Source organism: Podarcis pityusensis (assembly GCF_964106645.2).
Source record: "Podarcis pityusensis genome assembly, chromosome: 4".
In the NCBI taxonomy this organism is placed as follows: domain Eukaryota; kingdom Metazoa; phylum Chordata; class Lepidosauria; order Squamata; family Lacertidae; genus Podarcis; species Podarcis pityusensis.
Window position 1 is genome coordinate 52218907 of NC_138027.1, and position 12986 is coordinate 52231892.

General features: G+C 40.4%; 1 protein-coding gene across 6 annotated transcripts in view; it reads right to left on the bottom strand.

Moving 5' to 3' along the window:
* TIAM1 (TIAM Rac1 associated GEF 1) overlaps positions 1 to 12986 on the bottom strand; it is a 193557-nt gene that overhangs the window by 150485 nt on the left and 30086 nt on the right. For all 6 annotated transcript variants that reach the window (XM_081003520.1, XM_081003526.1, XM_081003525.1 and 3 more), the window contains one exon: positions 2485 to 2538. The gene's annotated coding sequence lies outside the window, so the exon portion shown is untranslated. Of the gene's footprint in view, positions 1 to 2484; positions 2539 to 12986 lie in introns of those variants that run through there.

The window sequence follows — 12986 nt, forward strand, 5'->3', positions numbered from 1 at the left end:
GGACAGCCCAACTTTTCATACCTGTGGGCCGCTGACTGTCGTGTTGCACAGGCGGGGGGAACAAGGTGAAAATTTGACACACACACACAAACACACACACACATACACACACACACACCAGCCCTCGCACTGCCTTCACAAAGCTGGCTAAGCAAGGCGCCATGCTTTGGGAAGGAGACTCTGGGAGGGTCTTAGAGCCTTCCCATCTCCTTTCCAAAGCTGGGAAGGAAGAGGGAGAACTCTAGGACCCTCTCAGAACCCTCACATCTCCTTCTCAAAGCCCAGCACTTTGCTTACCTGGCTTTGAGAAGGCCACCATCAAGGGGCCACATGCAGCCCTTAGGCGATGCGTTGGACCACCCTGAACTAGCAAATGTATCTGTAGTTGATAGCACCCAACCCCAGAGGCCTCGTCAATAGCTTCAATTAGATATTTTGAAATGAGTTCTTGCAACCATCACAACTGCGGTGAAGATTCTTACTTGATCAGTTTCTCTACCCCTTAATATTAAGGACACAGGACAAGAGTAACATACATTTCACTTTTGATAACAGGGATTCCCCTAGTATCTAAATACCCGTTAAAACAAAATAGATCAATTCGTGTCCAAGTATAAGCCTTACTCATAAAAAATAATAATTGACGAATCACCGTTTCTGATCAAGATCTAAGTAATAGGTGAAAGGATCTGAGCAGATTTCAAAGGGAACATATAATATAATTCTGTGCACTGGTCAAAGACTCCAAGCTTTGAACACACATCCAATGGCACATGAAAAGAGGAAGAGAGGAAAGAAGCAGCTAATGATATACAAAATGTTTTCATGACAAAGGGTTATTATCAACATTAGTGTAGATCCATTGAAATTAATGGACATGACTAAATTAGGTCCACAGATCTACTCTGAATATAACTTGGTCGGATAAAACCCAATATCTTTTTTGATTAAGTTTACCAGCCCTTATTCCATATGTAGAGGGATGTCATTTGAGGTCCTTACTGTGAACAGAATATATATATATGGCACTAGAAAAGGATACTGTATTTATTATCACATTACTTGGACTGCTTGTCATTTGGAAGTGTTCTTTTCTCTCAATTCTCTCAAGTTTATTGTAAGTGTTTAAAACTGCTTATCAGCTCAAATGTTGGAGTAAGCCCTCACTGTTAAGGTGAGATGGAGACAATAACTGAACTAATCCAATTGTTATCTTAATTTTCAAGTTATATATGCAGTAATGCTTCTACCTTCTGGTCAACTAGTCACTAATCTTTATTTGAACACAGGGGGTTAGGAGACCTATTACTACAGATACCGGGGTTTAATAAAATACACAGAATCCAGCCATCAAAGTACTCATTGCTTCTTTTACTCAATACAATACCAGACCTTGACATTTATTGCCCTTACAAAGTCTTAGAAGCCCCACATGCATAGGTATGCTCTAAGACAGTGCTAAGAGGGCAGTTAAGGTGGATCAAGGAGAAGAGGTCACAACTCTGCTGGTGAATGTGGTCCAACAGGTAAAGACCTACAGGAACTTGGGAGGCCCCTGCCCAGGAACTCCAGTCAGGACATGCAAGTTGTAAGGCCATCAGTTATACCTATATTCTGTTATACCTATACAGAAGCCAGCTCTACCTTTCTTTGGGATGAAAGGCATGGGGCAGGAGATTTCCTGATAAAGGAAGGACTGAGGAACTCATGGGCATCCCTGGCCTGCAGAAAGATGAAGGTTATTGCAGGAGAGAGAAAAGGAAACAAATGGTGAATGTCCTATCTCCCTTACACAGGGGCCCCCACTACAAACACATGGGAAGCACATGACAAGTAGCTAGAACATGTTAGGGTCCCAAGTTTAAAAGAGTGGTTCATTCAATGGGTGACTCTTGAATCATTTCTGTGGGAAAACATCACCCTGGAACAGAAAATGTGCATTTTATTTTAGGGGGAAATTCCAAAAAATTCTCTTTTTCTCTTTTTTCTTTTTTCTTTTTTTTTGCAAGCTCCTGATTATAGATCTTCTCTAACAACCTAAGCTTGTTATTTTCAGTCAAGACTGAGCATCACTAAAGAAGTTCATGAAAAGAAGAGTATGTCACATTAGGAGATCTTAGACTATTTTGGGCAATCGGTTACTAAAACCTAATGTACAATTAATCTAGATGCAGCCCAAATTCCATTTCTTTTCTCCAGAGCTAACAGGACCACCATTTCTCATTTTAATATTTGCTCCTTAGGTGGTTAATCCTTTCTAAAGTTCTCATGACTCATATGTGTATACTGCTGAAATATTCATTTATCTCACTACAGTATTTTTATTCTTAATCCCACACCTCATTGGCAAGATCACCCAATGGAATGCATCTGTGGACGCAGACAAAGAATTATCCAGTCTTAACAAGCACCTTAAACTTTAAAAGAGCTTTCATTTATCCTGGATCTATGTAAACAATGAGAATAGGGAAGTATTATACGTACAAGCCTGGGAAATAGGAAATGCAGGAATCATTTCTTCACTTCACAGCTTTAACCCTGGAAAACAAAATTACACAAAAGCCATCAATGCACAGCATGTGCCAACCTGCATATTTAATAAGTTCTGGTCACACAGTAATTAAATCATCAAAACAGTATCCACTCCAAGAAAAAAGACACATACTTAAGACATCTTGTTCCTTGGGAATAATTTCAAAAGAAAAGAAAACAACAACTCATGTGCTCTAGTATTGTAATGCTGGACTAAAGTACACTTTTCAAGAAATTCTTCTTCAACTAGCTTGAAACCTGAACATTCAAAAGAAGGTCTGTCCATTCTTTATACAGGTAAAATGGCGTTGCAAAAATAGACCAATGAGTGTACTTAACACATAGGTGATACAACCCTCCTCCAGTGCTTTTTTTCTGGGGGGACACAGGGTTATGCATACCCCTAAACATCTTGTGAATCTAAGTTTGACCTCATCGAGGGGCAGTATTGCAATATGAACAGGAAAATGAGGGTTCCCCTAAACATTGTTTTAGAAAAAAAAGCACTGCCCTCCCCTATATAATACATACAAATAATTTTTCTAGTTGGTTCTATCAAAACGTGGCATCTGCAACAATGTGGCATCTGCAACAAGGCTGAATTTACTTCTTTAGGACAGATACAGGCATATTCTCAACTATTTCACAAAAATTGATGGGACTTAATGGAGGAGAGCTAGTCAATGTTATTGTGCCAAACTTGCTTAAGCGCTAGATGCCACAACTACATAGACATGTATTAAGTGTAATGTTCCAAAAAGGCTATTTTAGGAACTACTAATTTTACTTGTGAGATAATGATGAGATGGAACACAAGCAACGACAACACTAACAAAATTTAAACTGGGTATCTTCAAAAGGCAAACTTAGGAGTGATTTGCTCTATGAAGAACCAGTATGAGAAAACAGATACAGTCCCTGGTAAATAGACACAATTGAAGTGTATGCCACCTTTTTTGGAATGTTCCTCAAAGGGTTATTATTTTGTTTATTATGTTATGTATTTTGTATTTTTATATTGTAAACAGTCCTGTGGTCCTTGGATGAAGGGTAGTAGATTTAATATTAAATAAATAAATACACAGTCATACCTTGGTTGTCAAACACCTTTGTACACGTACATTTTGACTCCCAAATGCCAAAAACTCAGAAGTAAGTGTTCTAGTTTTCAAACGTTCTTTGGAAGCCAAATGTATGACGCAGCTGATGTGGCTTCCGATTGAGTGCAGGAAGCACTCGAATGGTTCTGGGAGTCGACTCTGGACTCCCTGAACAGATTAAGTTTGACAACCAAGGTACCACTGTAAAATAAAGTATGCACGTGTGGCATCAATTGCAAAAGTGTACTTTCTTTTATGTACTACAATAGGAACATCTCAAAAATTCTTTGGAGGGGTGGCCAGGACCATGCAAGATTTAAACATCTCTGGTGGACTTGTAGGATTGAAAGAAATGCCTAGATTGAAAAGACTGATTGCAAAACGCAAACTATAATTAAACACCATGGTTATTCTATTGGGAAAGTTAACAGAGATCACACTTGAAAAAGTTAGATCAGTGGTAGCAACTCACAAACCATCTCCAAAACAATAGAATTTGATTCCAATGTATGAAGCATCACATGATAAGAAATATGGAAGGAAGTAGGTAAGTGAACAAAGTTGTTAAAACATACATATAGGTGTATTTTTCACCAGCACAACAAATAAATTTCATTTATTATAGTACTCTCTGGTATGTTTCTTTTTTGTTTTTCTGTACTAACAAACTTTTTTCTGTTCAAACAAAATGATGGAGTTATTTATTACTGCATTTTTATTGCTTTTTTTAAAATTGGAGGGTAGGTACAAATACCACGCAATGAAAATGGCTTTTCTATTTGGCATGTTCACTACATTATTAGTGAGCAGAAGATATCTACCCATTTTCCCCTGTAAAAAGCTGGAAGATATGTTGGGGTATTTGTAAAATATTATGCAAATAATTATGACCTACATTAAACAAAATTCAAAGACTGACTGAGAAGCAAACCTACCTTTGAAAGGCATTAATGAAACCCTACAAAATGATCCATTGTGGATACTGACCCATGCCTTGCTCAGGGCCCTAATGATTTTATGACTGCAGTACATCGGCCATGCATTATGCATTTCATATTCCAGAAATAATGACTGACTTGACTCTTTCCACCCAGACCATAAATTAGCCTGTCTCTTCATTCACCTTCCAGAAATTTTCCAAGGAAACCTGTTATGACTCTACACATCAGAAAGTAAGACTTAAAAAATGAATATCTAGCCAACTATAAAACAGAAAATCTCAGATTGTTCGGATTCACATTAATTTGTACAGATTGCAGATGACAAAACTGTACAAATGGGGTGTAAATGCTACAAGGGAAGAACAGAAGCCTCTATAAATGTCTTGTTCCCTGGGTAGTTGGAGCCCCTTAAACTCCTGCATAGAGAAGCCAGAGAGTCAAAGACAACTGCTTTTATGTTAGGGCTCAATGAGAGTTCATTAGGAAATTTTACAGAAAACCGCTGAACGGTTGCCTAACAGCATAGAGACTTCTGTGCTGATATGACCTAGATTAAGATATAAACATCTATATGGGGGAAGAGGGGTACATTTACCCTCCCCCAAATGAATTTTTAGCATACAGTTTTATATTTATAGAAGGGATCATTTATTCTCTATAAAAGGACAAGTGCATGTGGAGTAGAACTGAAAACAACCTACTAAACCATTTACTCCACAAATACTGGCTACAATGCCTTCCTAGTACTGTAGTTGCTCAAGAAGAGAGGTACGAACCTTCACTTTCTCGCAAGGGTCACTTGTTCAACTGCACGTGAAAAAATTAGGAATGGGTGATTAATTGCTGCAATATGGAGTTTCTTACTGGCAGCTTTTATTAACAACTTCTTAGTCAGCAGGGCTTGAAAAGTCCACTCACTTGTAGCAACTCGGAAGCTCTCCCTGGAGAGCAGAGGACCCACATGCTATCAATCTGACAATACTTTCAGAAAAGAAAAAGTCATAGCTCCAAAGAAAATAAGAGCTTGTTCTAAAGATCCTGCATGTTGCTGCCTGTTTTTTTCCTCCTCCTCTTTTTGCATAGGGTTACCTAGCGGCAAATAGTTATCAATATACAAGCCCTCGATCGATTAAGCACTCCTAAGAAGAATGGCAACTTCTCACTGCACCTATGTATCTGGATGTCAAGAACTGTGTTATCCAATTCAGGACAGGCTTTAAGTTGCTTGTGGGGCAAGACAGAATACATTCCACCTGTCCTACCCCAGGCACTGGAGCTGAATAGACAACAGATATGACCTATCAGGAATTGCCACATGCTAGCCAATTATGAAGCAGCTGGTGTTAAGGAAACCAGCCATTACATTATTGCACCTGCATGGAAGAAAACAAGGCTCAGGGAGCCTTCTCCTTTCAATTTCACAGCACCCAGGTGGCATAAGCATTCACCCATTAAAAGAGCCAGCTGGCATCCGCCGACCAAAGAATCAGGTTGTTTTGCCCGTCCAAAGCCTTCCCCTAACCTGGCAGCTGCACAAAAATTGTTGTTGGTTGAACACTGATACTGGGTCACAAATTGGTCATTCCGGGTAAAATTTGTTTACCCCTACACCCCGTTATAGTCTGGCCATGGCAATTCTTGCATTGAGAACCTCAAGAATGGATTGCTGAAATGTGCTATATGCGGGGCTACCCTTGGGTCTAGTCTGGAAGTTCCAGCTGGTGTCAAAGGCTGCTGCTAGACTGTTGGCAGGGACAGACTACCACCAGCATGTTACTCTGTTGCTTAAGAGCTTGCATTCGCTGCCCATATGCTACTGGGCCAAGTTCCAGTTTCTTGTATTAATTTACAATGCCCTTAACAACTTGGGTCTAGAATGCATTAAGGACACCTGATTCCTTATATACCAATCACCAAGGTCTAGGGAACAGTTACTGATAGTGGTCCCCAGGGCAAAAAGACAGAGCTTGTATCAAGCAGGAGCTATGTTGCTCAGTATTGTGGGCCCCATTCCAGAGAATTCCCACCCAGCTGAGATAGACAGGCTCCCTCCCTGTTGAATTTCCAGCACTAGGTGAATACCTTTTTCTTCCAGCAGGAATTGTAATTACAAATTTTTCTGATTTTACAGTTTATTTTAGCCTATTTTATTATATCTTTTGAAACTTTATTGTACACCACTTAAAGACTACAGTGTTAAGCGATGTATGAATTGTTGAAATAAATACATAATAAATATGTCCAAATAAAGCATTTGGCTCAGCTGAAGTGCTATTTACATAGGAGAACCTCAGTTGCATTGATCCTGACAGTTCAAAATACAGTCTAAGAGATTAAAATGCCAGGCATACCACCTCCCTGCTGCAAAACAGAGCCACCCATCCATCAGCTCCCACACACGCACACAAACACACACACAAATATCTGCTTACACAAATAGTTCCATGAGTAGAGAGACAGCTGGAAAGTCTGTATAGCGAGCAGCTCCTGATTATTCAAACCACATAAGAACAGCTCTGCCGGATCAAGCCAGTGGCTCATCTAGTCCAGCATCCTGTTCTCACAGTGGCCAATCAGATGCCCACGGGAAGCTTACAAGTAGGACATGAGCACAACGGCACTCCCCACTCCTGCAGCTTCCAGCAACCAGTACTCAGAAGCATTACTGCCTCCCACTGCAAAGGCAAAGTATAACTAACAAACATTGCAGGGACAGGAAAAAAACACATGCACAAACAAACACAAAAAACCAGGATCACCGGCCAATCTGACTTGAAGGAAAATCTGAAACATGGCATCCATGCTTTGATCAAAATGCAGCCAATGAATTTTTCCAATGGGACTTATTCTCAAGGTACATCTTCAAACCATCCAAAGGTGTTTTTAAAGAAGATTTCAAAGCAACTCAGACTCAGCACAACCATAGAGTAGAGCTTCACTGCTTCTTCAAACCTTAGAAAGCTTGGATACCACTCATTGCTGCAGTTTCTCTTGGCGTCAGGAACGATCAGAAAACATGAACTCTTGGTGCACTTCAAGTGGCCTCCAAAGCTTAGTAATGTCAGAGACAAGACCTTCACTTCCTACACTATTCAGATGGGAGAGGCATGATCTTGTCCAAAGATAAATTTTGGCAGACTACCAAACTTAGCTTAAATTGGTAGATTGCTATACTCTAAGTAACTCTCCCCTCATGGATATAAAACGGTCACTAATGTTAAGCTTCAGACAAATAGATAAATAAGAAAAGTGTTCTGAAAAACATTTTTTTTTAAAAAAAAACAGTATCCAGGAAGTATCCAACTACTGTACTACCAAATATATTTGGTGACACGGTATCTGGGCTATTTGCTCAACTGACAAATATCTACCGTAATCACCAGATAGCTGATCTTGGTGGAGGAGCCTTCTCCGCCTTTTCCCTTTCATAAGCCAATATTGTACACCAAGACTTGCTGAAACTTGTAAACTGTTCTCATACTTTTAATTTTCTTGCATAAACCTAGAAGGAGCAAACAGTCTTTCAAGAACTATCTTTAGTCAAAATGATTTGGATGATGAGAAAAGAGAGGGGGGAAAGGGAGATAATGAAAAAGCAAATATCAACAGACTCCATTTTTTTAAAAAGTCTGTTTTATTTACAGTGGCCTCAGAACAATAGGCAATTTTCTCTATGTAGCACAGCAGTATGCTACTAGTCCCAACCTGGAATTGCACAGAGGGAGAAGCTATGCTAAGTTTGGTAGGACGCAAACTGTGCAGATCTTGCAGATGATGACCCATAAAATACTTATGTGTCCTGGTTTTACTGCTTGCCTGGGACTGCAAAAACATATGAATTGTCACAGCCTGACAGACCACAAGTGTAGCTGGTATGATTTGCTCAGCTTGATGGGTCACAGGTTGTACAAGTCACTGGGGAACGGGGAGAGAGAAAGAGGAGATAGGCAGGCAGCCAATTTTTCACCCAGCTACTTCCCTGCAGAACTTCTGCTACTCACCTCCAGGCAAGTGACAAATTGGGAAATAGGCAAGGAAATATCTTTTATTAGTATCTGCTCTGCTGGCATGTCAAGGTACCCGAGTTCTTCACCAGACAGTCAAAAGTGAATTCTCTTTTCTTTAATACAGGGGTAGAATATGCTTTGCTTTATATATACACCTCCAATATAAACTCCCAACAAATCCTGTTATTTTCTTTCACGCAGATCTACAGCATACCACAGCTCTGACCCCTGCAACTTCCTTGTTCTATAAAGTCGGTTTATTAACCTTAATAAAATGGTGAGCCTAATAGCAAGTAGAATACTAAAAGGAATAGAGATGCTAAGAAAGGTACACAACTAACATGTTGTCTTTAACAGCTTGTAGGTATTTTGATTCCACCAGTGATGTTTGTTGTAAGGATGCTCAAATTACGTATGCTGCTAACAAATGCAGCCTCACTAGGTAAGATCCAGAAATTGGCTTCTTTTATATAACCTCCTGCGTCTGTGACTAAATTATGGGGGAGTGCTTACCATGGAAACTGCAGGGAAGATGCTTTTCTCATGACAGACTGCACACTTTTTTGGAGTGGGGGAAGGAATTGTCAATAGAAAAAGGTACTTCCAACATTTTGATGCAAAGATTTATCCTCAGTAAAGCAACAAAACAAAAGCTGCATCACGTGGCTTTGCGTCTTTCTATTTTCTAAAGCAGCTTTTCATGACTTGCGTATCATATGCCTCTACATCAGCTTCCCCCAACCTTGTGCTCCCTGGATGTTTTTAACTACATCCCCCATCTGCCTCGGCCAGCACAGCTGCTCTACATCTTCCCTACCAAACCAACACCCCTCCCCAAACCTCTTCTAAACAGTCTTTGACAGTCTGAGTCTCCAATTTAGAGTGGGAGAAGGACAAAGATGTACTTTGCTATATATCTTCTTGCCAAACCAAGTAGCTTAGGAGCAAAAGCTATCCGTGAAGACAGGCAAAGTCACTGCCTCTCTGCACCAATACAGTAGAGCCTGTATGTGGCAAGTCAGACAATATGTCTGTGTTTCGGTCTTTGTATCTACTGCTATTCCACATATGAAAGGAGGGTGACACAGCCCATGAACCTTTGCCCGTGTTACAGGGAACCAGGCAGAGGGCCTTCTCAGTAGTGGCCCCCACCCTCCCACCAGATGTCAAAGAAAAAAACAACTACCAGACTTTTAGAAGACATCTGAAGGCAGCCCTGTTTAGGGAAGCTTTTAATGTTTGACGCACTATTGTATTTTAATATTTTGTTGGAAGCTGCCCAGAGTGGCTGGGGAAACCCAGCCAGATGGGTGGAGTATAAATAAATTATTATTATTATTATTATTATTATTATTATTATTATTATTATTCCCTGCAGCAACCTGCTGACAAACCAATGTGCTAGTCCTTTATCTCCTTTCCCACTCCCACCTGAAACAGGGGGAGGAGAGAATATAGTACTTCAACTGTGGCTGCAGTCCAGTTTGTGCAGTCTCCTTCCCACCTGCTCGGGAAGTAAGACCAAGCAAGATCAGGCCATGTCAGTCATAGGGGGGTTCTTGTTCTCACCTGCACGGCTTGTTGCTGTTTTTCCTTCTCTACAAGTTGTTTTGAGAAGCCCAAAGTAAGGGAGGGAGGAAGCTGTAAGTGCAGAAGGCTGAGCAGCACCCCATGTGAGTCCAGTGACACATCAGCTGACAATTCCTTCTCTAAGAATAAATCTTGCTAGTGTCAGTAAAGTCATTCTGTAGCAGACCTGCATAATCCCAAACATTAGAGCAAGGCAATAAAGATTTCCATCATCAAGACAACTGGGAGGTAAGGCTTCAACTCTCCAACTATTAGTAGTTCAAGGAGATCTCAAAAATGGATAAAAGGGAAGGTTAGGCTGTTCCTGCTCTAGAGTGCTCAACCTTCTGGAGCATTTACATCGCTTCTCAATAGGTGGAAACATCCATTATAAAAGCCTTGCTCATGTGCCTAATTCCACCTTGAAAATACAAAAGCAAGTTATACAGGAGCACTGCAATTCAAAAGCTGTAAAGCAGCGACCATGTCCAAACTAGTGCATCAAAAACTACTTACATGTGGCCTCCAAGCACAGCATCTCCTGAAAATGGGTCTCCCCAAGGCAAAAACCATTATCGACCAGCGCATGAAGGATATTGAGCAGCAGAATAATCTGGCTTATATTAAGAAATTTAGTGCTTGGTACGCTTATCTGCCCCCCTCCCACTTTGATTTTCGGGCACCTTATTTGTCTACCTTAACCATTCCAAAACTCAGGCGGGTCTTTACATTGGCCAGACTAAATATGTTACCCTCAGCTGTTCTTGAAGGTAGATATCAAAAAATTTCATACGAGAACTGGCTCTGCCCCTGTGGAGCTGGCTACGTAGAGACTGTGTCACACGTTCTCCTATCTTGTTCCCTATATAAAGATCTCAGGGACGAGACCATCACGCCACTCCTATCTGCCACCCCGGGCCGCTCTTGTGAAGCCAAATTGTTCTCACTCCTAGCCAACCAGAACAGCTCGACAACAGAGAAGGTTGCTAAATTTTTCGAGAGAGCAATGAGACTGAGAGCTGCTATCTGAATGACATCAGTGTCATCACCCGGATTCCTCGCCTAGGATCTTATCATTATTATCCTTATGTTTTATTATTAGTATTTTATTATCTCTGCTAAGTTTTAGGTACTGAGATTATTAATTTATCTGCATCTAGTTATTATTATCTTTCTCCCTGTCCTGACCATTTGTATTTATATTCTTTCAATTTGGCTGGTCTATTTACTTAACCGACCTGGAACAATCTACCAGAGAAAAGGCCGCCGCCCATGGGACAGAGGGTCATTGATGAATGATAATCCAGCTTTTACCTAGGGTTTTAATAGGCCATAAGATTATACGGTAACTATATTTGTAATGTATTTTTGTCGGTGTTTGTCCTTTGATGCGATGGCCTGTTGGCTACGCAAATAAAGTCCTTGTTGTTGTTGTTGTGCAGCGACCATGTACTTTATCGAGTAACATGTCACAGTGCTATCTTCCAACTCCCTGAAGCCAATCAGAAGAGAAGGCACCAGCACAACAAAACATACAGTGCAAAGCACTTCAGAATTCAGACGTCATAAGCTTCCTGTAGTAAGGGCAAGAAAAGCCATGAATTCACAGCAAATAACCTTCAGAGAGCTCTCCAACTGCTCACAGAAAGAGGGAAGATAAAGCAATGTAAAATTAACTAGCAGAGATAATCACAGGTGTTAATCACAAATAACCCAGAGATGCATTTTAAATAAAAGGACATATTCTACTTACGTAAAAACATGCTGATTCCTGGACAGTCCGCAGACTGGACTGAGAAGGCAATTGGGGCCACATGCGGCCCCCGGGCCTTAGGTTGCCTATCCCTGCTCTTGCCTCTTGCTCACGCAAGAGAATCTTAAAGCCTTTAGCCTGAGAGCAGCATCCCACATTTTCAACCATTTTTTTCTTCAAATTGCAAAAAAGCACAGATAGCAATGTTGACTCATAAGAAAAAATCCAAAATCCACATCAGGGCACCAGGACAATTTAGGCCAATCAAATGTTATAAACTATTGTGCAGATTTTTGAGTTCATCAGGCTGGGTGGTAAACAAAACTTGGGGGTGTAGGGTAGGAGATGGAGAGATGAACTGGCTGAAGTTGGAGCCATAAATGGAATCTGGATTTAGGTCCCAGTCAGAAAATGGAGTATGGGAAAAGTTAGCAGTCGTTCAAATAAGACTCTGCTAGATGTTTTACAGTTACAGGTTGTATCTAAGTTTATTAGGATGAGGTGGTTGCAGGGGGGAGGGACATACAACAGTCTGTTCAAGTTTTCATATCCAAAATGGCAAGGATGGGAAACCTGTGGCCCTCCAAAGGCTGGGATCCAGGTCCCATCAATTCTGACCTTTCACTGTGCATAGAACAATTGGTAATTTAATTCACAACTAAGTGAATGATTAAGAGTTTCAAAGAGGACCAGATCTACAGAAACGAACATAATTCTGTTTCAGATACTCTTAAACAGGCATACAGATAAAAAAAATAAGGTGTATTGTATGTTTATCTACAACTGCCATAAATTCAGTCACCAAAATTTTCAGATATTTTGGTTATTGGAACATAGAATGTCCTGCATTTATAGATATTGATTGTATACAATGGCCAATGAAGAGTTTTATGGCAACTTACAAATTTATTGTAGCATAAGCTCTTGTGGTCCAGAGCCCACGTAGTCAGATGCAGCTAATCAGTGACCCATTCACCAACACTTGTAACTGAAGCAGGTTGCTAAGCAACCAATTTTTACTCCAGATACCTTTGAAAGCTAACATAGCACTGGATAAAAGTAAACAAAACCACTACCCTAAGAA